Source organism: Bos grunniens, chromosome 25, assembly GCF_055505025.1.
Source record: "Bos grunniens cultivar Pamir isolate PY7600 chromosome 25, Bosgru_T2T1.0, whole genome shotgun sequence".
NCBI lineage: Eukaryota > Metazoa > Chordata > Mammalia > Artiodactyla > Bovidae > Bos > Bos grunniens.
In genome coordinates, this window is record NC_141189.1 from 36,152,594 (window position 1) to 36,178,592 (window position 25,999).

Here is a 25,999-nt window from a genome sequence, read left to right on the forward strand (position 1 = left end):
AGACATGGATTCAATGCCTGGGTCAGGAAGATCCCCTGGAGAAGGAAATGGCAACTCACTCCAGTACTCTTGCCTGGGAAATCCCATGGACAGAGGAGCTTGGAGGGCCACAGTCAATGGAGTTACAAAGAGTCAGACATGACTTAGCAAGAATCACTTTGCTGCATACCTGAAACTAACACAACATTGTAAATCAACTACACTTCAATAAAAAAGAATAAAATACTTAATCATTATAACAAAAGTAACAGGAACCACAGAGCCATGACTGAAACATGCTATTTCTCTCTGAAAGAATAAGTCACAGGCTCTTGATCTGCTACAAGTCTGTGATAAGGTAGGGAAGACCCTTCACTGATAAAATTACTTTCTAGCAACTTTTCGGGGAGTGAAGCCTGGCCCAGTAAAACTGGTCAGTGTTGACCCGGGAAATGACAGTCAGAGAAGAGTAATGCACACAGGGGTGACATGATGGAAGAAAGTTGAGATGTAACAGCAAAGAGTTGAGTCAGAGATGACGAGGTTATAACAAGAAGTATAACACAGAGCCTTAGACCAAGGGTTCTGGAGCCCAAGGATCCTGGAAAATCTTGCCTAACTTTTCTATTCCTAATTGAATAGACCTCTAATAATTAAGACTTTTCAGGGGTCCCTTTTTTGTTAGTTCCCCAAAGTAAGCACTGTTATTTCTTTTGCTTCACTTATAATATCATAGATCTGTTGACACAGGAAATCATGAAACCAACTAAACTTTTTAGAAGGTTCTTATAGTAGTTAATTTTTTAAAAATAATTGTATTTATTTTTATTTATTTTTTGCTGTGCTAGGTCCTCATTACTGTGCATGGGCTTTTCTCTAGTTGTGGCGAGCAGGGGCTACTTCTCCAGATGCACCACTTCTCATTGCAGTGGCCTCTCTCGCTGCGGAGCACCAGCTCCAGGGTACACAGGCTTCAGTGGTTGCAGCTCGTGGGCTCCGCAGCTGTGGCGTCCAGGCTCTAAAGCACAGGCTCAGCAGTCGTGGTGCATGGGCTTAGTTGCTCTGTGGCATGTGGGATCTTCCTGGACCAGGGATCCAACCCCTATCTCCTGCATTGATAGGCAGATCCTCTACTGAGCCACCAGGGAAACCCCTTTTAGTAGAAGTTCTTGTTTTAAAAATTCTGACCTCTTTTGAGTTGACAAAGGGAAAAATGTAGTAAAGAACATAAATTTTTTTTTCTTGGCCATACTGTACAGCATGTGGGATCTTAGTTCCCCAAGCGGGGACTGAACCCGTGCCCCCTGCAGTGGAAGCACAGAGTCTTAACCACTGGACCACCAGGGAAGTCCAGAAGTCCACAGAACACGAAATACTTTTGTATGATGATACTTTTTTATTTTCTAAGATTGAAGGTACAAGGAGAAGGGAGTGACAGAGGATGAGATGGTTGGATGGCATCACCAACTCAATGGACATGAGTTGGAGCAAACTCTAGGAGATGGTGAAGGACAGGGAAGTCTGGCGTGCTGCAGTCCATGGGGTCACAGAGAGTTGGACATAACAACTGAACAATAACGATTTCCTAAAAGTAGATCATGAAATTTTGAGGCAGTTATTTGAGTCTTGGACCCGTCCCATACCAGCCACATGACCTTGGATAAATCAAACCACCAATCTAAAATATCTTGTTGCTGAAAACAGGGCTACCTTTCATTAAGAAAAAAATTAAATAAATACTAGTTTCAATGGTACATGGAATGGCAGAAGAGGTAACTATGGGACACACAAATAACTCAAATTTGGCAAACATTGGCTTTGTGGCTCTGGGGGAGGAAACCCAGATGTGACTATTAGCCATGGGAATTAGTTCTGGGACCTCAAGCAATTTCTGGTAACCCCTCCCTGACTCCTTTTCTTTAGATGATGGGTGAATAATAAAATCGACCTGGCTTCAGGGTTATAATAACATGTGTAAATGTCCTGGCAGACAACATAGTGATCAGGATGATCTGTAAATGAAAGCAATGCTGCGTTTTTGTTTACTGGTTTAATACCTATCTTCTCCCTCTTGACTTTAAGTACTTTGGGAGCATAGCTATTGCTTGTTTGTTTCTTCCTTAAAATAACTGTAATAGGAAGTACCTAATGGCAAATAGCAGGGGGAAAGGTGGAAAGAGAAACAAATTTCATTTTCTTGGGCTCCAAAATCACTGTGGACCGTGAATGCAGCCATGAAATTTAAAGATGTTTGCTCCTGGAATAAAAGCTATAACAAACCTAGATAGCATATTAAAAAGCAGAGACATTACTTTGCTGACATAGGTCTGTATAGTCAAAGCTATGGGTTTTCCAGTAGTCATGTACGGATGTGAGAGATGGACCATAAAGAAAGCCGAGCATCAAAAAACTGATGCATTTGTTCATACTACTGAGTTTTGCATAAGTCTAAATATTCTTTTCCGCTGGTCAGGGACTCCTGTCCACTCTTAGCTGGTGCTCTACATGCACTTCTGTGTCTGAAGGTGCATTCCTGATGTATCCATGGAAAGAGATGTACTCCATGTCCACCTACTCCTCCGCCATCTTGTTCTCTACAAAAAATTGATGCATTTGAATTGTGGTGTTGGAGAAGACTCAAGAGTCCCTTGGACTGCAAGGAGATCAAACCAGTTAATCCTAAAGGAAATCAACCCTGATTATTCATTGGAAGTACTGATGCTGAAACTGAAACTCCAATACTTTGGTCACCTGATGTAAAGAACTGACTCCTTGGAAAAGACCCTGATGTTAGGAAAGATTGAGGGCTGGAGGAGAAGGGGGCAACAGAGGATGAGATAGTTAGATAGCATCACTGACTCAACAGATATGAATTTGAGCAAACTCTGGGAGATAGAGGACAAAGGAGCCTGGCATGCTGTAGTCCATGGGGTAACAAAGAGTCAGACATAAGAGACTGAGGAACAACACAAAGACCTATTTGTCAAATTATTTCATTAATTCAAAGAATATGCAAGTCCACCCCAGCACTCACCAGGAATAAATTCTCCTACTATGCAGCTGTTATTATTTTTCCCTAATGGTTGTGTGATGCCACGGTTACACACTCAAGGAAAAGCCAACAGAGAGCTATTTTCAAGTCCTGAGTTACACTTGCTGGGAATGGATTGTGACAAAACATCCTCGCTGGTAACTACAGATGGTGCCTCTTTTGCCATAAAGGTGTCTCATCTGTTTTTCTTCCCACTTCTTAGGCTGTTTGCCACAATTAAGTACGGCAGCACAAAGTCCCACGAGCTGGTTTATGTTGTGTTTAAAAAGTTAATTAAATTGCCAAGTTGTTAAGTTGTTAAATTTAAAGTTAAAAAAAAATCTATTAGCAAGTTTCCTCCTGATTAAAGTCGTGAGACCCATGTGTTTGATTTTCAACTTGGTCCTCTCCTGCCATAAACATTAAAAATAAAACAATCCCATTTTATGACCAAGCCCTCTACGAGGCCTTTTGTGTGATGCATGAGGAGGGGGAAAAGGCAGTTAAATGACAATTCATCTACACACAAAACTTCCAAAGAACATGCTTCTCTTGGCAGGGTGGAATGAGGGAGGGAAAGAGGGAGATAAAACTAAACATCTGTCCAGAGTTACTGGATGCAGATTTCTAATTTATAATCTGATTTTGTGAGATAATAGGAAGCAAATGCCCTGTTTTTCTTAGGATGCTAGAGTATGTTGATAGGACTTTGAAATGGACAGGTAGCATCAGTCAATGGATTTTCGAGGACAGACAGGACCAGTCTAATTCCTGGCCCTACCTACTTGTTGCTAGACTACCCTGGATTTCCACTTTCCCACTGGTTCAAAGAAGATATGATAATATATGTGTCATAGGATTGTAGAGAATCAGTGAAGAAGATGGGGGTATGGCAACTGCTCCAGCATTCTTGCCTGGAGAATTCCATGGACAGAGGAGCCTGGCAAGATGCAAGGAGTCAGACACAACTGAGTGACTGATACACACACACACACACACACACACACACACACACAACCTATGGTACTGATAAACCTATTTGCAGAGCTGCAATGGAGATACAGACTTAGAGAACAAAATTTTGGACACAGTGTGGGAAGTTGAGGGTGAGACGAATTGTGAGAGTAGTGTGGAAACATGTACACCACCACATGTAAAACAGCCAGTGGAAATCTGCTGCGTGATGCAGGGAGCTCAACCCAGGGCTCTGTGACAACCTAGAGGGGTGGACAGGGTGGGAGGTGGGAGGGAGGCTGTAGAGGGAGGGGACATATGTATACCTATGGCTGATTCATGTTGATGTATGGCAGAAACCAACACAATATTGTAAAGCAATTATCCTCCAATTACAAATAAATAAATAAATAAAAGAAGTATACACAGAAGAAAAAACAACAACAAAGAAACCAACAGCTCTACCAAAACAGATTACACAGTATAGAATTTCACTGGGACCAAAGTTCCAATGTCAACTCGACCAAGCGGGTGAATTTGAATGAGTTATTCAGCTTCTCTGACACAGGTATTAGGCTGATGAAGTGGGTTTGATGACACTATGCAAGGCAGAGGGTTAACATGATGATTAAATGAAATAAAACACTACTTGAGACAAAGTAAATTGCTTAATAAATGATAGCTATTATTATCAGTAAGTCACATGGAAAATGCATTCTGGTCTACATTTATCTATCTATCATCTATCTATCCTCTCTCTCTTCAGATATAGTGTTATTTCTTAGAACATTATGCAATACAAACATATATGTGTGTGTACATGACCATGCATACGCTCAGTTGTGTCTGACTCTTTTGCGACCCCATGGACTGTAACCTGCCGGACTCCTCTGATCTTGGGATTTCCCAGGCAAGAATATTGGAGTGGGTTGCCATTTCCTTCCCCAGGGGATCTTCCAAACCCAGGGATCGAACCTGCATCTCCTGCATTGGCAAACGAATTCTTTATCACTGAACCACCTGGGAAGGCCACACACATATATAAAACATAGGTGGATAATAGATAGATAGATACAGGTATCCGGAAGAGCTAATTTGGATGTCCCAGGCAGTACTTGTGTTAAAGAATCTGTCTGCCAATGCAAGAGATGAATGAGACCTGGGTTCGATCCCTGGGTTGGGAAGATCCCCTAGAGGAGGCCATGGCAACCCACTCCAGTATTCTTGCCTGGAGAATCCCAGGAGAATCCCATGGATAGAGGAGCCTGGAAGGCTACAGTCCATGGGGTCTCAAAGAGTCAGACATGAATGAATCGACCACGCATGCACTCACATAAGAGCTAATTTAAAGGGAAAATAGGAGGATAAATTTGAATCTTAAGAGATGCTTCAATGCAGCCAGTGCTAGAATAATCGAATCCACAAGTTGGAAGAGGTCTCAGAAATCATCAATTCTACCCTAACTGCTGAATGAATCTTCCCTGCCATCCACTGACAGGTTGTCATTGGAAATGTGATGTGGAACCCTACCTTCTGACAGCCTGTCCTAGGGCTGGACAGCTCTGATTTTTGGCAATCTTGTTCTTCTATTGATCTGAAGTCTGTCTCCCTTCCATATCAGGGTTATACGGAAGACATCTGCTCAGTCTTCTACATAATAGCTCTTGAAAGACTTGAAGGCAACAGTGATGAATCCTAAGGCATCTCTTCTCTCAGATAAAAAGCCTCCATCTTTAGCAAACACACACTCAAGATTCACTTCAAATGCCACTATCTCTTGAAAACATCCCTTGTTCTCTCTGAGAAGAGCCAAGTGTGCCCCCTCTTCAAAGCCCCCACGCTCTCTGAGCCAGCCCTCCACTGACTCTTTCATCCCAAAGTACTGTTATTACAGATTTATATTCATTTCCCTCTGAAACTAAATGGTTATCTGGAGGGCTCATGGCCGATTCATCTCTGTATTCTGATGGTGCACAATTACACCTGAAAAACAACATGGACGACGCAACTAGAGATGATCCTACTAAGAGAAGCAAGTCAGAAAGAGAAAGACAAGTACTATACGACGTCACATGTGTGGGATCTAAGATATAACACTAGCAGACCTATCTATGGAGAAGGCAATGGCACCCACTCCAGTACTCTTGCCTGGAAAATCCCATGGACGGAGGAGCCTGGTGGGCTGCAGTCCATGGGGTCACTAGGAGTCGGACACGACTGAGTGACTTCACTTTCACTTTTCACTTTCATGCACTGGAGAAGGAAATGGCGACCCACTCCAGTGTTCTTGCCTGGAGAATCCCAGGGACAGGGGAGCCTGGTGGGCTGCCGTCTATGGGGTCGCACAGAGTTGGACACGACTGAAGCGACTTAGCAGCAGCAGTAGCAGACCTATCTATGAAACAGAATCATGGTCATAGAGAACAGACCTGTAGTTGCCAAAAGGGGAAGGCAGGTGAGAAAGGGGTTAGACATATATGACATGTAGAATGGATAAACAACAAGATCCTACTTGATGGCTCAGCCGGTAAAGAACCTGCCTGCAATGCAGGAGACTCAAGCGACGCAGGTTTGATCCCTGGGTCAGGAAGAACCCCTGGAGGAGGAAATGGCAACCCACTCCAGTATTCTTGCCTGGAAAACCCCATGAACAGAGGAGTCTGGCGGGTTATAGTTCCAAGGGTTGCAAAGAGTTGCATGCGACTGAGCAACTCAGCACACGGTATAGCATAGGGCACAATATTCAATATCCTGAGATAGACCATGATGGAGGAGAGTATAAAAAAGAATGCATTTGTGTATATGACGGAGGCACTTTACAGCAGAAATTAACAGGACATTGTAAATCAGCTGTACTTCAATAAAAACAACATGGATATCCCTCAAAAAATTAAACATAGAATTGCCATATGACTCACTTTTAAGTATAAACCTACAAGAATTGAAAGCAGGGTCTCAAAACATGCATTTGTTCACCCAATTTCATAGCAGCATATAAATGTAATAAGAAACCAACCTTTAGTCCATCAGCCCATGGACGGATAAACAAAATGTAGTGTATGCACATAAGTAAATATTATTCAACCTTATAGAAGGAAATTCCCAATATCATTAGACCATGAAATTTTTTTGCACTTTGTTTGATGTCCCTGGATATGTTCCAGTGTCTCCTAGTTTACAGACTACGGGAACTTGACTAGAATATGTATCCTGCTGCTGGGTGAAAATTGTATAAGTCTTAATTATGTTGAATAAGTTCTAGTGCTTTTCAGGTCTACTATATGCCTCTACTTTTTTGTCTATTCATTCTATTAATTTTTGAGAGTTTGGTATTGAAACTCCAACTAAAAATGTAATTTTTCTACTTAAAAAATAATTGCAATATTTAGTGGAACTATATGTAACTTTGTTCTGTATTTTCCAAGTTTCTTGTAAATGTGTTATCACACTTGCATAGTTTAAAAAGTAAAAAAGAAAGAAGAAAAAAAGGGAAGGAAATCCTGTCCCATGCTGCAGCATAGATGAATCTTGGTGACGTTATGTTGACGGAAATAAACCAGTCACAAAAAGACAAATACTGCATGATTCCGCTTCTGTCCCACTAGAGAAGGCAAATTCATAGAGACAGAATGGAGAATGGAAGCTACCAAGGGCTTGGAGGAGTGGGAAATGGAGACTTCACACTTAATGGGTGTAGAGTTTCAGTTTTGTAAGATGAGAATTCCAGAGACGGATAGTGGTAATGGCTGTACAAAAGTATAAATATACTTACACCACTCAACAGCCCATTTAAAAAATGGTGAAGGTGACAAATTTTATTTTATGTACTTTTTACCACAATGAAAAAATTTTAAACAAAACAAAATAATTCCTCCTGAATGGGTAAATGAATGAATATATTTTAACTAAGAGAAGTAATACCTCATAATCTTACAGATACTCTGGCTGGAAAGCAGAAGATAATTTAATGATGGCAAAACTGGTTCTGTTACTACTCAAACCACACCATTCAGACAGCTGCTTCTTTTGCTTCCACCTAACGCCTGCTTTAATAAGAACAGAGGTGCCTTAAGTTCCTCCAAGAGGTCTGTATCAGCCTGGCATTTTTTGTTCACGTTCTTTTGAAAGCCAAGTGATATAGATAACTCAACAATACTGCAGGTTTAAAGAGAAATGCAGCCAACTTTACCAATGGAGTGAAGAGCACTTCCTGTTGGACACACTTTCCCAGGGAATAATCAGCCCCATCTGTATATTCTTTTACAGAGAATAATTTTCACCAAATGGTCTAGGTTTCAACCTCAACTACTAAAAAGTCAATATGACATTTTCCTCTGAACTTTTTTGCTCTTACATCAAGGTCTGAGGACATAATTTGCTAATGACCACAAACAAACAATTTATCTAAAGTGACCTGAACTAAGGTAACTAAGCAACAAGGCCTCCAATTCCTTTACACTCTATCCTTCCCCAATATCACCTCATTCAATCTGTAGGCGTTTTGCCTATGCTAATTCCCCAGGGAGAAGAATTCTCCTTCCGAGGGCTTGTTCCATGAAAACTGCCTTCCGGTCTCCATTTCACAAAACCCAGGAATTCGACACTATCCCAAATGCCACCAAGCTTCATGGAGTCAAACAGGAGGTAACATCACCCTCCAATGCAAGACTGGAGGGGAAAGGCCCCAGGCCGTCACAGGTAGGTGTCTCAGACCCTGCTTTGCTGGGGACTCTCACACGAAGGAAGCGTTCACTCTTCGTTTGTGTGAACAGTCAACTGTGGCAACATGGATGCTGTTAAGTGGATTTCATTATGGAAATGATGCGAAAGAGGGCCACGGGCTTCAAAATCCATTAAACTGTTTTCTATTGCTTTACATATTCTTCTATGATAAAAATAGCCTGATATTTGAATTTAAGAAGCCTCTGCCTAAAGGGTAACAGATGGATATTAAGAAGATTATAATAAAGAGGGGGATTATCAAAAGAGGAAATGGGGGCTGGGGGAAGGATCGTCCTTACACTGCAGGCAAATCAGTTTTGGGGAGTGACGGATTTTCCAGAATGTGACACTTTGCTCGTTGGCAGGAAAACTTCTCAGCACCTTGGTCACACTGAAGGGATTTGCAGCCATGGGTTGTTGGGTTTTATTTCACAGCCGCTTTTCTCTGACGCCTGGGGGGTATGTTTGTCACTTCCCTCTCGGAAAATGCAATTCATGTTCCAAGATCCACTCACCGTAGCTCTGGACACAACGAACCCTCTCCTTTTTCCCTGTGTCTGTTTTCTTCCTATGCCCCTTCCCCAAAGAAAACAAGGGGGACCACCCCCACATGTTACACGCCTGCGGTACATGTGCATTTTGGTCAACCTCAAAACTCTAAACTTTGGGCAACAACCTTGATTCAAAATACTGCAACCAACTCTTGCCTTTCTCTCCTTATTTGTTGTTACTATTCAGTTGCTAAGCCGTGTCTGACTCCTTGCCACCCTAAGGACTGCAGCATGCCAGGCTCCCCTGTCCTTCCTTATTTGCTCAAATTTGTATCCATTGAGTCGGTGACACTATCTAACCATCTCATCCTCTGCCACCCCCTTCTCCTTTGACTTTTGACCTTCCCCAGCATCAGTGACTTTTCCAATGAGTTGGCTTTTCATAATATGTGGCCAAAGTATTGGAGCTTCCACTTCGGCATCATCTATCCTTCTTAGTACTTTGGAATTGCTGCTCAGAAACTCCGTCCTCCAAATTCTTCTTTACTAAACAGCCATGTTGAAATCTGTATTTTATACATCATACGAAGTACCCATAAACAAACCTCAGTTCAGTCACTCAGTCGTGTCCCACTCTTTGTGACCCCATGAATCACAGCATGCCAGGCCTCCCTGTCCGTCACCAACTCCTGGAGTTAACTCAAATTCATGTCCACCGAGTCGGTGATGCTATCCAGCCTCTCATCCTCCCTTCTCCTCCTGCCCCCAATCCCTCCCAGCATCAGAGTCTTTTCCAATGAGTCAGCTCCTCACATGAAGTGGCCAAAATATTGGAGTTTCAGCTTTAGCATCAGTCCTTCCAATGAACACCCAGGACTGATCTCCTTTAGGATGGACTCGTTGGATCTCCTTGCAGTCCAAGGGACTCTCAAGAGTCTTCTCCAACACCACAGTTCAAAAGCATCAATTCTTCGGCACTCAGCTTTCTTCACAGTCCAACTCTCACATCCATACATGACCACAGGAAAAACCACAGCCTTGACTAGACAGACCTTTGTTGGCAAAATAATGTCTCTGCTTTTCAATATGCTATCTAGGTTGGTCATAACTTTCCTTCCAAGGAGTAAGTGTCTTTTAATTTCATGGCTGCAGTCACCATCTGCAGTGATTTTGGAGCCCCCAAAATAAAGTCTGACACTGTTTCCACTGTTTCCCCATCTATTTCCCATGAAGTGATGGGACCAGATGCCATGATCTTCGTTTTCTGAATGTTGAGCTTTAAGCCAACCTTTTCACTCTCCTCTTTCACTTTCATCAAGAGGCTTTGTAGTTCCTCTTCACTTTCTGCCATAAGGGTGGTGTCATTAAAAAGCAGAGACATCACTTTGCCAACAAGGGTTCACACAGTCAAAGCTATGGTTTTTCTAGTGAGAGTTGGACCATTGGACCATCAACCTGAAGAATTGATGCTTTCAAACTGTGGCACTGGAGAAGACTCTTGAGAGTCTCTTGGACTGCAAGAAGATCAAACCAGTCAATCAGAAAGGAAATCAACCCGAATATTCACTGGAAGGACTAATGTTGAAGCTGGAGCTCCAATACTTTGGACACCTGATAGGAAGAGCCACCTCATTGGAAAAGACCCTGATGCTGGGAAGGATTGAAGGCCGGAGGAGAGGGGGTGACAGAGGAGGAGCTAGTTGGATGGCATCACCAACTCAATGGAGCTGAGTTTGAGCAAATTCCAGGGGATGGGGTTTGCCTGGGGGGCTAAGTTCCTAGGGTCACGAAGAGTTGGGCATGACTGAAGCAACTTAGCACATATGCGTGCAAAGCACTTCCTCAATCAACCTCTTTAAACAAGTTTTCCTCTACCCTTGAACTAGAATTATATTTTGGCTAGATTGTAAAATATTTTAATCACTGTCCTTTTTGTCTTGTTTGGAGTCTTTTTTTTTTCATCAGAAATGTGCAAAAAATTATTTTTATCTTTAAGATGTGGATATTTCACTACTATTGATAAGAAGTCTGTAAATCTGGGTATCGTATTTGAGACAATGTGAGTCCTTTTGCTCTGACAATTCATGGTTTTCTTTGGTTCCCTTAGCTTTCTTCTTGTATTTATATGATTTGTTTCTCCTTGGTCTGAGGTGTTTTTTCTTTTTTTTTTAATCTCTTAATCCAAATCTTAGCACATTAAGACTTTTGGATCTGTCTCCAAGTCTCTTAATTTTTAAATTTAAATTTAAAGCCAGCTAGCCAAATAAATTGGAGAAGGCAATGGCAACCCACTCCAGTACTCTTGCCTGGAAAATCCCATGGGCAGAGGAGCCTGGTAGGCTGCAGTCCATGGGGTCGCTGAGGGTTGGATATGACTGAGCGACTTCACTTTCACTTTTCACTTTCATGCATTGGAGAAGGAAATGGCAACCCACTCCAGTGTTCTTGCCTGGAGAATGCCAGGGATGGGGGAGCCTGGCGGGCTGCCGTCTATGGGGTCGCACAGAATCGGACATGGCTGAAGTGACTTAGCAGTAGCAGTAGCCAAATAAGTGCAGCTATTATGAGTGTAAAGTTAAGATCAAGAAACAGAATATACCCAATACCCCAAAGCAAGCCCCATTCTCCCCATCACTAACTCCCATTCTTTTTCCTACCACCAGCACGATCGCCAATATTTTGATCTCTAACGGCGTAGGTTAGTTTTGTCTGTGTTTGTGTTTTACATAAATAAAAAGAATGGGTGTCCTATTTTGTGTCTGGCTTCTTCCATTCACATTATTTATACAGTTGCTGATCATTTTTTCTCATTGTTGTTTATTATTCCATTGCATGAATATGCTACGATTTATTTACTCACGTACTGTTGATAAGCATGTGGATAATATCTCATTTTATCTTAGAATTTTGAAGACTCTGTTTCATTTTCTTCTGGTCTGCATTGAGGTAGATTAAACATTTGGTTTCTCCATATAGTACTACTTGGACATAGCTCCCTTTTCTTTATAGGGATTTAACATTTTTCTCTGAATATCTGCTATTTTGATTTTTCACCATAGTGTCTTGGTGTGTATTTACCTGCATTGATCCTACTCACTGAGACCCTTTTATCAATAACCATGGATGTTATTGACATCATCTGCTCTTCCTTACAGGTAATCACGCTTCATAATTACCTCATTTACTTCTCACAGCATTCCGGCAAGGAAGGGATCATTGTACACAATTTACAGGTGAGTAAACTCTAGCTCAAAATACAAAACTCCTCTGCCCCAATTTGGAAAGAATCCCAATTCTAATAACTGCAATATCCTAGTCATGATTTAATACATTCTAGAAACGATACATTCTTATGGGCTACCTGCTTCTACATGTTAATACGGCATTCTGATTGTGTAGTGTACCATAAAGAGCAGTGAAAAGCTAAACATGCAACACCAATACAAGCAAAAAATATAAATAAAACCAAGGGTTTCCTAACAAAATATGTTAAGGAAATATTAGACTAAACAAAGTTTACTTATTTTGTTTTAACTACAAGACTTAAAGCCTTTAATATGTTTCTGAGCTCTAAATGACCCCAAGGGAAAAATGTGAGGAATAAGCAGCATTCAGTATTTCCTAAATATAGAACTCTTTTTAAGATTATGACCAGTTTATTTTTACCCAACATTTTATCATGAAAATTTGCAAAAAAAGGAAAAGTTGAAACAACTGTATAGTGAATACCCATGTACTCATCTTTCAGCTTCTACAGTTAAGACTTTGATGTATTTATTTTATTATTTATCCATCTATTTATCCCTCCATTTGTCCCTTTATCCACTCATTTATCCATCTGTCTGTATATCTATCTATCTATTGATCTATTCATTCATCCATCCATCCATCTATCCATCCATTCAGCTATCCATCTATTTACTCTTTGATCCATTCATCAACCCATCATGTTAGCGGAAGCACACTGATTGAAACTGCCCACCCTGGCCAGGCACCATAGTAACCATTTGCATGAGTTGTTTTATGACAGGAGATCCTGATAAGGAATAGGGAACTAATAAGCCACCACCAACCAGAAGAGTTCGGGAAAGGTCGAAAGGAGACACCATGTGTCAGTCCACTTCCCAGAATCCCTCTCACTAGCATCCATTTTGGCTGAGCGATGCATGTACCACCAGGAAAGACTCTGAATTAGAATGATTGGCCAAAGACCACCCGGAAACTAATCCTATCACCATAAAACTGGAGACTGCGAGCCACATGGCAGAGCAGTTCTCCTGGGTTCCCTTACCCTCCTGCTCTCCACCCGGGTGCCCTTTCCCAGTAAAATCTCTTGCTTTGTCAGCACATGTGTCTCCTCGGACAATTCATTTCTGAGTGTTAGACAAGAGCCCAGTTTTGGGCCCTGGAAGGGGTCCTCCTTCCTGCAACAATCACATTTGGAGGAATTTAAAAGTAATTTGCAGCACTCAGTAGTCTACAAATACTTCAGTGTGTATATCATTAACTAGACTTCAACATATTTTATGACTATTTGTTATTGTAGTAGAAGTTAGATAAGGCAAAAGAAGAACATTTCAAAGATTTTAAGACTTCTTAAATTTAGAATTTAAATTTTTTAATATGAATTTTTAAAGAATTTTGAGAAATACAAAGATCTGTATGACCCAAGTTCATCACCCCAGAAAGTTTCTGGATTCCCCTTTTCAGTCATCCCTACTCCCACCCACTCAAACAGAGGAAATGATTTTTCTGGTGTTTTTTTCACTCCCGTCCCAGCAACAATCACTATTTGCTTATTTTCTCACCACACATTAGTTTTGCTGTTGGAAAACGAATATGCAGTTTCTCCCATTTTGTTGTTTTGAGATTCATCTATGTCACTGCATGTACCTATAGTTAGCACAGAAGTTTTTTTCTTTTTTTCTGTAGCATCTTGCTGAAGGAGTATAGTACGAAAAACATTTTAGGGGATATTGGCCTACAGTTTGTGGAAGAGCAGAGAACTGATCTGAACTGAACTCAGAGAACTGATCTGACAGAACATGTGGTCTTCTCTACAGTACAAACAAGCAACAAGACACTCTTAAGTTCATATTTTTAAAAATATATCTTGCCTCTATTAAAATGTCTAAGATATGCAATGTTTGCTAACTGGGGTAGGCATGAAAAAGATGTCTATGTTTTTAACTTAAGACCTTGATTTAGTTTTAAGGCAATCACTTTAATAATCTTTCTATAAAAACTCTAAATTAATGAGTGTAACTTCTCTCAACAAAACACCCAAAAGCTTGCCTTCATCTGAAGGTTGTATAAAAATACAACTAAATAAAGCAAGATAAAATACTCTACAAATGAAAGTACTCTAAATCTTATCACTGTCATTCATGACAATGATTTAAATACTCCTTTTCCTTTCTTTTGGACTCCTAGGAATTTAAAGTTGCAAGAAAATGTAGAGATTCAAGCTCCTCTTCATCCGTCACTTCCATTTCTGCATGAAGAGTGAAGACATTATAGGAAAAACAATGACTAATAAGCAGATAGAGGCAAATATGGGATACAAATTCTGTTCACTCCAAATGTCATCTTTTTCTACATCCCTGCTGGTCAGTTATATCTTTCTTGAATGAAAGCTTGATTGAAACCTGTTTTGAAAATTCCACTTAAACATAACTTGGGTTTTTAATCAAAGGGACCTGGAAAAAACTTTCATCTGTATCTGGGACTTCCCAGGTGGCTCAGTGGTAAAGAATCCACCTGCCAAGCAGGAGGTGTGGGTTCAATCCCTGGGTTGGGATGATTCCCTGGAGGAGAAAATGGCAACCCACACCAGTATTCTTGCCTGGGAAATCCCACAGACAGATAAGCCTGGTGGGCTACAGTCTATGGGGGTCCCAAAAGAGCTGGACACGACTTAGCGAGTAACCAAAAACAACAACAAATTCGGGTAAACAGCCATCCCAATTTGCCTAGGACTGTCTTGATTTCATCACTAAAATGCTGTTTATCCCAGGAAATACTTCAGACCTAGAAAACTGTACATCTGGCCATCCCAAATCTTCTCAGGAGTCAGAGCTTTATAAAAGAATCCCTATATTTACATTTCAATCACTCTTGAAAGTTGGGCCTTTGCAAGGGACCATCAGAAAACCAGTTAAACCTGTTTCCTACTTTTCTACTGGAAGCAGGTTTCACATAAGGAAGGCTTCCTACTAAAACTAGAGTTACCATTTGATCCAGCAATCCAATTCCTGGGCATATATTTGGAGAAAACCATAATTCAAAAGGATGCAGGCACCCCAGTGTTCATTGCAGCACCCCAAAGTTCACTATAGCCAGGACATGGAAGCAACCTAAATGTTCATCAGTGAAGGAATAAAGAAGATGTAGAACAAATATACAGTGGGATACTAACCACAGAAATGAACAAAAGAATGCAATTTGCAGCAACATGGATGGATCTAGAGACTGTCCTACTAAGTCAAACACAAAGAGACAGATACCATGTGGTATCACTTGTACGTGCAGTCAAAAGAAAGGGTACAGTTCTACTTCCACTTTCTTAAGGAATCTCCACACTGTTCTCCATAGTGGCTGTACTAGTTTGCATTCCCACCAACAGTGTAAGAGCATCCAGCAATCCCACTGCTGGGCATACACACTGAGGAAACCAGAAGGGAAAGAGACACGTGTACCCCAATGTTCATCGCAGCACTGTTTATAATAACCAGGACATGGAAGCAACCTAGATGCCCATCAGCAGATGAATGGATAAGAAAGCTGTGGTACATGTACGCAATGGAGTATTACTCAGCCATTAAAAAGAAAACATTTGAATCAGTTCTAATGAGGTGGATGAAACTGGAGCCTATTATACAGAGTGAAGTAAGCCAGAAGGAAAAACACCAATACAGTATAATAATGCATATATATGGAATTTAGAAAGATGGTAACAATAACCCTGTGTACGAGACAGCAAAAGAGACACTGATGTATAGAACAGTCCTATGTATAGAACAGTCTTACGGATTCCATGGGAGAGGGAGAGGGTGGGAAGATTTGGGAGAATGGCATTGAAACATGTAAAATATCATGTATGAAACAAGTTGCCAGTCCAGGTTCGATGCACGATACTGGATACATGGGGCTAGTGCACTGGGACGACCCAGAGGGATGGTATGGGGAGGGAGGAGGGAGGAGGGTTCAGGATGGGGAACACATGCATACCGGTGGCTGATTCATTTTGATATTTGGCAAAACTAATACAATTATGTAAAGTTTAAAAATAAAATAAAATTAAAAAAAAAAGAAAGGGTACAAATGAAACTATTTACAAAACAATAGCCGAGTCACAGATGTAGAAAACAAACTTGTGATTACCAGAGGAAAGTGTAGGGAAGGATAAATTGGGAGATTGGGACTGGCATATGCACACTACTATTTATAGAATATGTAACTAATAAGACCCTACTGAATAGCACAGAGAACTTTATTCAATACTCTGTAATGACTTACATGGGAATAGAATCTAAACAAGAATGGATATATGTGTCTGTACAACTGACTCACTTTGCTGTACAGCAGAAACTAACCCAACTTATTCTCCAATGAAAAACTAATTTAAAAAAAATGTCTCCCTGTATCACTTGACAATTAAACTGCCCTTATTGGGGAGGGGGTGGATTTGATGCAATGATTATAAGTGAAACATTCAGAGTAAAAGCCCTGGATTTAACACTTAGATCCCCTCCCTGCGAGTTACATGACCTTGAGCAAGTCACTTTACCCCTTACGGCTTCAAATGTCTTGCCTTATAAATGGTGGCGAATAACTACCTATCTTGCAAGTTATTGTGTGGATAAAATGAGATCACACGTGTCAAGGGCTTGGCAGGGTGCCTGGCAGCTGGCTAGTACCCTGTAAGAAGTAATTCCTTTTATGATTTAATATGCAAGCGCTACAAGAAAGCTTAAAGACCAAGCTGGGAACAGCTTCCACAGGGACCTTATCCATGAACCTGCCTGTGGTTTGATGCACTCAGAAGGTTCACTTCCACTGAATGAAAAGCAGAAGAAATAGCTGAACAGCAGGCATTCACCTCAGCTCTAAGGGTTAAACAAAGAGGCAACTGCTTTTACATCGGAATGTTTTTGTCACCCTCTTTTAATGTGAAACCTTTTCATCTGCGCTAAGCTTCAGAAGTCAGATTCACCGAACTCACTTTGAGACTTTTGCTAGCGATGGGACTTTAATTACCTTTCAGACACAGGGATGGCTCTTGTCTTGAAAACCAGAAAGAAAGAACTCTTTTTTTCCCCTCCTCTTCGCTCATTCTTCTTTTTTTTTTTTCAGATTGAAATCTTTTGTTCCTGGCACTTTCCATATGCCACACTTTAATATTTAATCAGCCCCCACCTCATCAGAAGACTGCTGGCCTCATTAGATAATTAATGGTTGCTGGCACTGCATTTGCTCCAGTTAATACATCTGCAGCCAGCAATTAGCGCCTGAGTTTATTAGTTGCACTGGCTTCATTGACTGGGGAAGCAATTCGCCTTTGATTGAAGCCGCTGGGATGGGCATATGTGGACAGCTTGCCCCCTGTTCCTTGGGATTCTTTTGTTTACAATTTTTTTTTTTTTTTTTTTGGCTACCGTTTTGCAACACGGCGCATCCTGGCCCTGCCACCAACAGTTGGTGGGGAAGATTTCCCTTTTATAATTTAGAAGATAATTGGGTAATTCCGTGCAGGAGAGAGGCGGCTGCAGGGTGGGGCAAAAGCCGGGAGGGAAAGGGATAAGTAATTTGTTCTTTTGGAAATATCTATTTTTCAAAAAGGCGTAGAGTCAAGGCTGAGGAATTCAGGGGGAATCCAGGCTGCAAAATGCAATCCTACAGGATGGGCTGCTGCCTGGAGTTAAGATATTGCTTCTTAGAGCCCAGGAGGTACAGAGATGGGTCTTCTGCCATCTTTCATCCCTAAACTTGACTTCCTTGCTTTGGCTCAGTTCCTGCCTCCATTTTTGTTACTAAGTGAAATCGCATCATTTTCATGTACTTTTCGGGCGTCCTTCCCTGATGACTCTGATCATTGCCAGTTTCTTCCTGGTGATTAAAATCTTGGCCTCTCACCAGGATTATCCCCTTGTTTCCCACTTTCATTCCCATTGCTAGACATTGGGGGAGATGATCATTAAGAACACAATCGTGATGTGAAATATGAAGGAAATGAGGGTGATGGTGTCTAGGTATATCAGAGAAAAGAAGGAAACAAGGAAATATAGCTCAACCCATTGGGGGAGAAGGGAAGGAAAAAGCAGAAAAGACCAAAAACAATAAGTTTCCAATTTTTGTCTGCCTTTAGGCCCAAATTCCTAAATCAAGACCCATCTTAAATACATACGCCATAAATGGAAGGAAGTGACAATGATGATGGTAATACTGATGAAGATAACAAATCTTTACTGAGCATTTTTCAAGTATCAGGCATCCTGCTAAAAAGTGTCTTGTCACATAATACTAAGGCATCTCTACCATCTTTCTTCCCATTTTAAGGATGAGAAAAAAGACCTCCACCGATTTTCAATGTTTTCCCCAGATTACACAACTTGTAGCATCTGAGCTGCCATTCAATGAGCCTCTAGCCTGCATCAGTCAATTCACATGCATTAATTTATTTCACATGAACAGTGAAAAGTTCAGAGGTTATTTACCTAGGATCATGAAACAAGTAGTGTTCAGTTCAGTTGCTCAGTCATGTCCAACTCTTTGCAACCCCATGAACCACAGCACGCCAGGCCTGCCTGTCCATCACCAACTTCCGGAGTTCACTCAAACTCATGTCCATCGAGTCAGTGATGCCATCCAGCCATCTCATCCTCTGTTGTCCCCTTCTCCTCCTGCCCTCAATCCCTCCCAGCATCAGGGTCTTTTCCAATGAGTCAACTCTTTGCATAAGGTGGCCAAAGTACTGGAGTTTCAGCTTTAGCATCAGTCCTTCCAATGAACACCCAGGACTGATCTCCTTTAGGATGGACTGGTTGGATCTCCTTGCAGTCCAAGGGACTTTCAAGAGTCTTCTCCAACACCACAGTTCAAAGGCATCAATTCTTCGGCACTCAGCTTTCTTTATAGTCTGACTCTCACATCCATACATGCCCACTGGAAAAACCATAGCCTTGATGAGATGGACCTTTGTTGGCAAAGTAATATCTCTGCTTTTTAATATGCTATCTAGGTTGGTCACAACTTTCCTTCTAAGGAGTAAGTGTCTTTTAATTTCATGGCTGCAATCATCATCTGCAGTGATTTTGGAGCCCCCAAAAATAAAGTCTGCCACTGTTTCCACTGTTTCCCCATCTATTTCCCATGAAGTGATGGGACCAGATACCATGATCTTAGTTTTCTGAATGTTGAGCTTTAAGCCAACTTTTTCACTCTCCTCTTTCACTTTCATCAAGAGGCTTAATTCCCAAGCCTCTTTCCACTAAGACCATCTAACATTCAAGTTGAAGGAACAGTCTATATGGACCCCAGCCTACTCAATGTGCTAAATTTTGGATTGCTCTATCATGATACTCAGGGATTCCCAGGTAGCTCAGTGGTAAAGAATTCACCTGCCAATACAGGAGATATGGGTTCTATCCCTGGGTCGAGAAGATCCCCCTGGAGGAGGAAATGGCAACCCCCTCCAGTATTTTTGCCTGGGAAATCCCGTGGACAGAGGAGCCAGGTGGGCTACAGTCCATGGGGTCACCAAGAGTTGGACACAAATGAGCAGCAGAAAAACTGTGACACTTCAGTCCTTTGGATGAGATCAAGGTGAAACATGCCTCTTCAGGTCTAAATTGTAAGACTGATATATTGATTCACCTTTTAATTGTTTTTGTTCAGGGTCAGTTCAGTTCTCAACCTCAGGTAGAATGCTGTAACAGATAAACTACATCCCTAGTAAAAATGCACAAGGTAGACACCTGCCCTTATGGTGAAGTGCTTCGCAAATTTTAACACTCACACAAATAATATGGAGAGAATGTTACTGGGCAGATCTTGATTAAGAACAATAAGGGAAGCCTGAGATTCTAAATTTCTAACAAGATCCTGGGTTGTGTCAGTGATGGTAAAGCAGTGGTTCTCAAACCAAGAAGCACCTTAGAGTCACCCGGAGTGCTTGTGTTTTTCAACATCAATTTCTAGGTACCACTCCATCAATAAAACTAGTATCTCTAGGGGGAGGGGGTGTTGCTCAGGATTCCATATAGTTTAAAAGCATCCCAAGTGTTTCTAATACATACTCAGAACCATCGGCTTAAAAAGAAAAATCTCAGCAGGACAAGTCAGCCGAGTGTTGCTTGATCCACACAAACCAAGAGAGCAGAGGGATGCAGATAGAAGACATTCCCGTAGACAAGAATGAAGACCTTCCTGGATGATACACCATCTGATTCTCCTACATCTCCTCAGTGACTTATGCAACACTGTTGGAGGAAAACATGACTTACCATCTCAGCTCCATCTAATTTTCTGGGCAAAGGTCCAAGGTCTGAGTGTCCTCATATGTAAAATGGAGCAAATGCATTACTTGCTGATGAAACAGGTCATCAACAGGAGGAGACTGCTGGCTGGCCCACGGAGTGGACCCCAGCAATCAGCAATCAGAGGGTCCCTACCCTTTCCTCTGTCCTTGAAGGATACTTCCTGTCCACCGTTCCTGCAGTAGGAGCTGCTCCAAGAATGTAGCCTTGAGAAAGCGAGGTGTTCAGATCACCTGGACCGGATATGAGCCTAAACCAAGTGATGGTGTCCGTATAAACTAAGATTCCAGCGGGCAGGTGCAGAGATCTCTCTGTCTTATGGCCTCTCAAGACCAGCCTCATAATTAAGTTGCTTCACTTATTAAAACCGCCACCTGCCGGCCAGGAGGGGTTTACCTCGCTCTGGGGTCTCTTGTGCTCTGTGTTCCTGGCGGTTTGCAAAGCAAAGTGTGGCAAGCCATCCTGGAGACTGAAGTAATGGTTCTTGGGAAAGAGGCATTCGCAGAAGGGAAATCCCGGGCTGGCCATCGACCCCTGCGTGGGGAGAGGTGTCCTGAATGTCAGATGCGTGCAGACAGTTGCTGGAGTACAGGACCCCCCCCCAACATGCTGGCTGGTCCGATGCGCGTGTCTGCAGAGCCGCCCAGAGGGCGCTGCAGGCGGAGAAGCAAATCCCGGACGCACAGTCGGCTGACTTCCTCTTGGGGCGGAAGAGGCTGATGGCTGAAGTTTAAGTTAGAAAATGGGAAGAACTGGGGTCAGAGAAAAACTGCAGAGTCGCCTGTTCTGTTCATCCCGGGGCCGGCAGACAATCTGGGGGAACTGGATGGTTAAGAGACCTCGGAGAGGCCTTTTGCAAAGCGAGGAGGGCGCCCGTTGCCCAAGATTAGGGTCCAAGAGCTGGTGAGGAAGCCTGATTAAGATGCTAAGAGGTGGGATCGCTAGTAAAGAGGAGGTCTTGGAGAGGATGAGATCTCAGTCTGACCCCCGAGCTGAACCGCGGCAGGCCCCAGGCAATTTGAAGCTCCTCTGTCCTTGAAACGTACATTCCGCCCACTGTTTTCATATTGGAAGCTTTGCCCTGATGTATCTTTGAGAGAGTGAAGAGTTGAGCCTGTCTGGACAGGGTATCTGTTAAAACTAAGATTCTGGCAGACAGATGCCTGGATCTATTCATCTTAGAGCTGCCCAAGACAAATTTGTAGGTAAGTTCTTTTTTTTTTTTTTTTTAATGAGTAAAAGATGCTAAGACTTTTAAAAAAGAGAAAGAGATAAGCCTTATAAATTCTCTTGCTTATTAAACCTGCCACCTACGAATCTGGAGTGGCTGCCTCTTTCTTGGGTCTCATCTTGTCCCCCGTGTACGGGGTCAGTTTGCAAGCCAACGCCTGCCTGAGGGTGAAGGAAGTGACCCATATATGGGTTCTCTGGGAAGCCTATAGTGAGCTGCAGGAAAGCAGGGCACAGTTGTTAATAACCCTGTACCCCTGCAGCAGTGCAGCCTTTTCCAAGCTGGAGAAGACTCCAGGGCAATTACTGTAATTATAATTCAGTTCTAAATACCTGTAAGTATGCAGTTTTGCTGAAAGCAAAAACCATGTTCATCAGATTTTTTTTTTTAAGTATTATAAATTGGGTGGTTTTTTTTTTTTTGCTGCACCAGGTCTTCCACGGGCTTCCCAGGTGGCACAGTGGTAAAGAGTCCTCCGACTAAGACAGGAAATGGAAGAGACATAGGTTCAATCCCTGGGTTGGGAAGATGCCCTGGAATAGGAAATGGCAACCCACTCCAGTATTATTGCCTGGAAAATTCCATGGACAGAGGAGCCTGGCAGGCGACAGTCCATGGGGTCGCAAAGAGTCGGACACGATTGAGCACACCATCCCTGTGGACTTAATTGCCCCATGGCATGTGGGAACTTCCCAGATCAGGCATCAAACCTGGGTCTTCCACATCAGCAGGCTGATTCTTTACCACTGGACTACCAGGGAAGTCCTCACCATATTTTTGCTTTTCCTACACATTGGGAGAATAAAAAGAGACCCGAGAATATCTTTGAATGTAGTGTTTATCGTGTTGTGCCATGTCCCATTGGTAAATAGGATGATATTGGATGGCCCATGGATACACTTAAAAACGTCCTAATGGTTAAATACACATGAAAAAAATAGTGGATTTTTGGCGGTGATACAAAATTATGCTTTTGAATGCATTTGTTAAAATTAAAACAGTGAAATATCCATAAGATCTTGTTACACATTCTTTGTACTGTAACAAGTAATAATTTTTACAAGTGAAGTGATACATTGATGAGGAAGGAATGTGATCAGCTGTTTGAACTTGGAAGAACCTCCTTCTGATCCCTCATCACAGAGGGATCCAACTATGCCCATTCTTCTCTGCCTTACTTGCCTGATGTTGATGACAAATGCCCATATTGTCTTTATCAGTTTTATCCTTAGAATTAGCAAGTTCAAGTTCAGGAAATTTCCCTGAAGGAAATAACTATGCAAGTTTGCACATCTAAGTACAAAAATGAACATCACCATTGTTCTTACAGGAACTTTTATTAGCTTGGGACAGAAGCAAATATGTTATTAGATTGATTCATTTAAAACTTTCACATTTGTGGGTCAAAAATGGGTGAATATTAGCAATCAGATATCTGACAATAATGAAGCAAATTTGGGCATATTCTATGTAATAATACATTCCTCAGTCATCTGCAATAAAGCTGTGGAATACTACTTAATGACAGAGATGTTGTTTAAAATATTGAACAAAACAAACAAAAGAAATAGGTTGACACAGTTATGAAATGTTATTTGTTTAGAATATATTTATGCATAGAAAAAATAGCACATGGCATAGTTTAAATCAAAGTCTTACAAATTTTCCGTTTCTCATTTTCATCATCTGTGATTGTTTCTAGTTTATTTAGCTAAGATTTTTTTAATTTCATTTTAAATATGTGACAGGTCATCACAACTAATTCTTAGTTCTCTCATTTCTGGGTATGAAGTGATACATTGTTCTATTGTTTTCTTTCACTCTGTGAAGTTTATTATTCATGTTTCTTTTGTTAAATAGCCTCAGAGTACTTCTCAACACCTAACTCCAGGCAGCCATTTCAATCCACTGGCATTGACATGCAAGCTGATGTTAATTTTCCTTCCCTGGTCTGGAAACCCCATCAGTGAGAGGTTTTCCCTTCATCCACAGCCTCACTTCTGCACAAACAGTTCTGTGTCTATCTCAGTCCCTTGTTCTCTCCTCTGAACCTCACTCAGACTTGTACAGCTGATCACTGAATTTCTCTATCTCGGCCACTCCTGGTAATTCAGGGTCACTAGTGCTGTAATCAACAGTTCACGGTTGTTGGAAATTTTCTGGATTTAAAATGGAAAGTCCCATGTCCTAGGAAATCCCTCAGTCCTAGGAAAATTGGGAGGATTGGTTGATCTGATAACCCTGATGTGAGTTAGGAGGGATCGCTGTGAACAAGAGCGTGCGTGACTTACCAAAGCTACTTGTTACTAAGAAAGTCAGATAACTGAGCCAAGGCCAAGGGGGCTGGTCTCCAGTTTAGAGGCCATGGAAAGGCTTTAAGAAAATTGAGAGACTTTAAGTAGCGTCACAGGGCTTCTAGGAGTCCAGTTATAAGAGATCTATGACAAGGCAGGCTCTGATATCTGCCAAAACAGCTACTGATTTAACTGGAGAAACTTGACACATCTAACTTGGTGCAGACAATTCTACCCTGAGTGGCTCCAGGTTTCAATGGTGGCTCCAATGGTAAACAATCTGCCTGCAGTGCAAACCTGAGTTTGATCCCTGGGTCAGGAAGATCGCCTGGAGAAGGAATGGCTACCCATTCCAACATTCTTGCCTGGAGAATTCCATGGTCAGAGGAGCCTGGTGGGCTACAGTCCAAGGGGTCACAAAGAGTAGGACACCACTGAACAACTAACACTTTGGTTTACTTTCTGGCCAGTTTCCTTGACATGTTCTAGGAAGTCAGCTGCAGATGGTCTCAGGCTTGAGAATGTGATGGGAAGCTGAACTCCTAGCCTCTGGAATGGATCCTCTTAGCTCTCAATCTTTGCAGGTTGATTTCAGCTCTCAGCCGATATCAAGCCACTGGTTCCTTCCATGAATTCAGAGCACCATATTTTCCACAGCTCTAAAAGTGAAAGAAAATTAGTTGCTCAGTCGTGTCCAACTCTGCAACCGCTAGCATTGTAGCCCACCAGGCTCCTCTGTCCATGGGATTCTCCAGGCAAGAAGACTGGAGTGGGCTGTCATTCCCTTCTCCAGGGGATCTTCCCAACCCAGGGACTGAGCCCAGGTCTCCTACATCACAGGCGGATTCTTTACCATCTGAACCACCAGGGATGCCCTAAATAGGCACCAAAGTGAGTGATGATCATGATCTAAGTTAACGATGCTTCCCTCATGTTCCAAATGCAAAAAGTGAAAACTCTCTAATTTCTTCTTCTGAGAGGCCATTAATAGAAATCTTTAAAAAGACAGTTTCCTAGCACTGGAAATATTAAGCTGTTATTATGGCAAATGAGCTTATTTTTACTTTCAAATGAAAATATAAATAAGTAATAAGTAAATATCAGCAATTTCGGTTCCATAATGAATAAGGACAGAATTGGGAGCTAAAAGAGTATGTGCCCATTAGAGAGAGCGGGAAATTAACATTTGTTGACATTCTCCTGCTTTTAGTTTTAATGTAAACTAGAGGCAATTAAGCTATGTTCAACATTTTTTCCTTGTAAATATTTTCCATTTCTCTATATAGTAACCAAGATGTCTTACAACAGGGCCATATTAGCAAGCTCCAAACTAGAGGGGCGGTCGTACCTGTCATCTGCCAATGTAACAAGAGAAAGCCCAGGTCCTTGAATAATTCAGTGTTTCCCATCTATTTCTTATCCACGTCATGACTGTGCCATTCACCATTCAGGATGCCAACTGTTTTTCTGTTTTCTGGTGGTTTTTCCTTTTTCCCCCACACTCACAATCTCTAGGTAAATCTATAAATCCCCACTTAGAAGAACATGAATTATCTGATGCTTGAATGAAATGAAGACAAAAACAAGCTTGAATATTTAAAACTTACAGCAAGTATCTTCCATGATAGATCCTTTCAGACTCCCACTCATTTTTTTCTTTGATATCTACTACTGCTATAAAGTCCCAGTTTATCATATAACATTACAATTTATGGTATAACCAGCTTGTGTACTGACTATAAACCCTTCGTCAATGCCAC

At 41.7% G+C, this 25,999-nt stretch overlaps 2 long non-coding RNA genes across 4 annotated transcripts in view; one reads left to right on the forward strand and one right to left on the reverse strand.

The window, feature by feature from the left end:
- The window catches only part of LOC147345463 (uncharacterized), an 89,236-nt gene extending 68,416 nt beyond the window's left edge, over window positions 1-20,820 (reverse strand). The window contains exon 1 of the long non-coding RNA XR_015154784.1: window positions 20,682-20,820. This is a non-coding gene — a long non-coding RNA (uncharacterized LOC147345463). The remainder of the gene's footprint in view (window positions 1-20,681) is intronic.
- An 848-nt stretch (window positions 20,821-21,668) lies between these two features.
- LOC147345464 (uncharacterized) overlaps window positions 21,669-25,999 on the forward strand; it is a 55,872-nt gene continuing 51,541 nt past the window's right edge. For all 3 annotated transcript variants that reach the window (XR_015154782.1, XR_015154781.1, XR_015154783.1), the window contains exon 1: window positions 21,669-21,919. This is a non-coding gene — a long non-coding RNA (uncharacterized LOC147345464). The remainder of the gene's footprint in view (window positions 21,920-25,999) is intronic.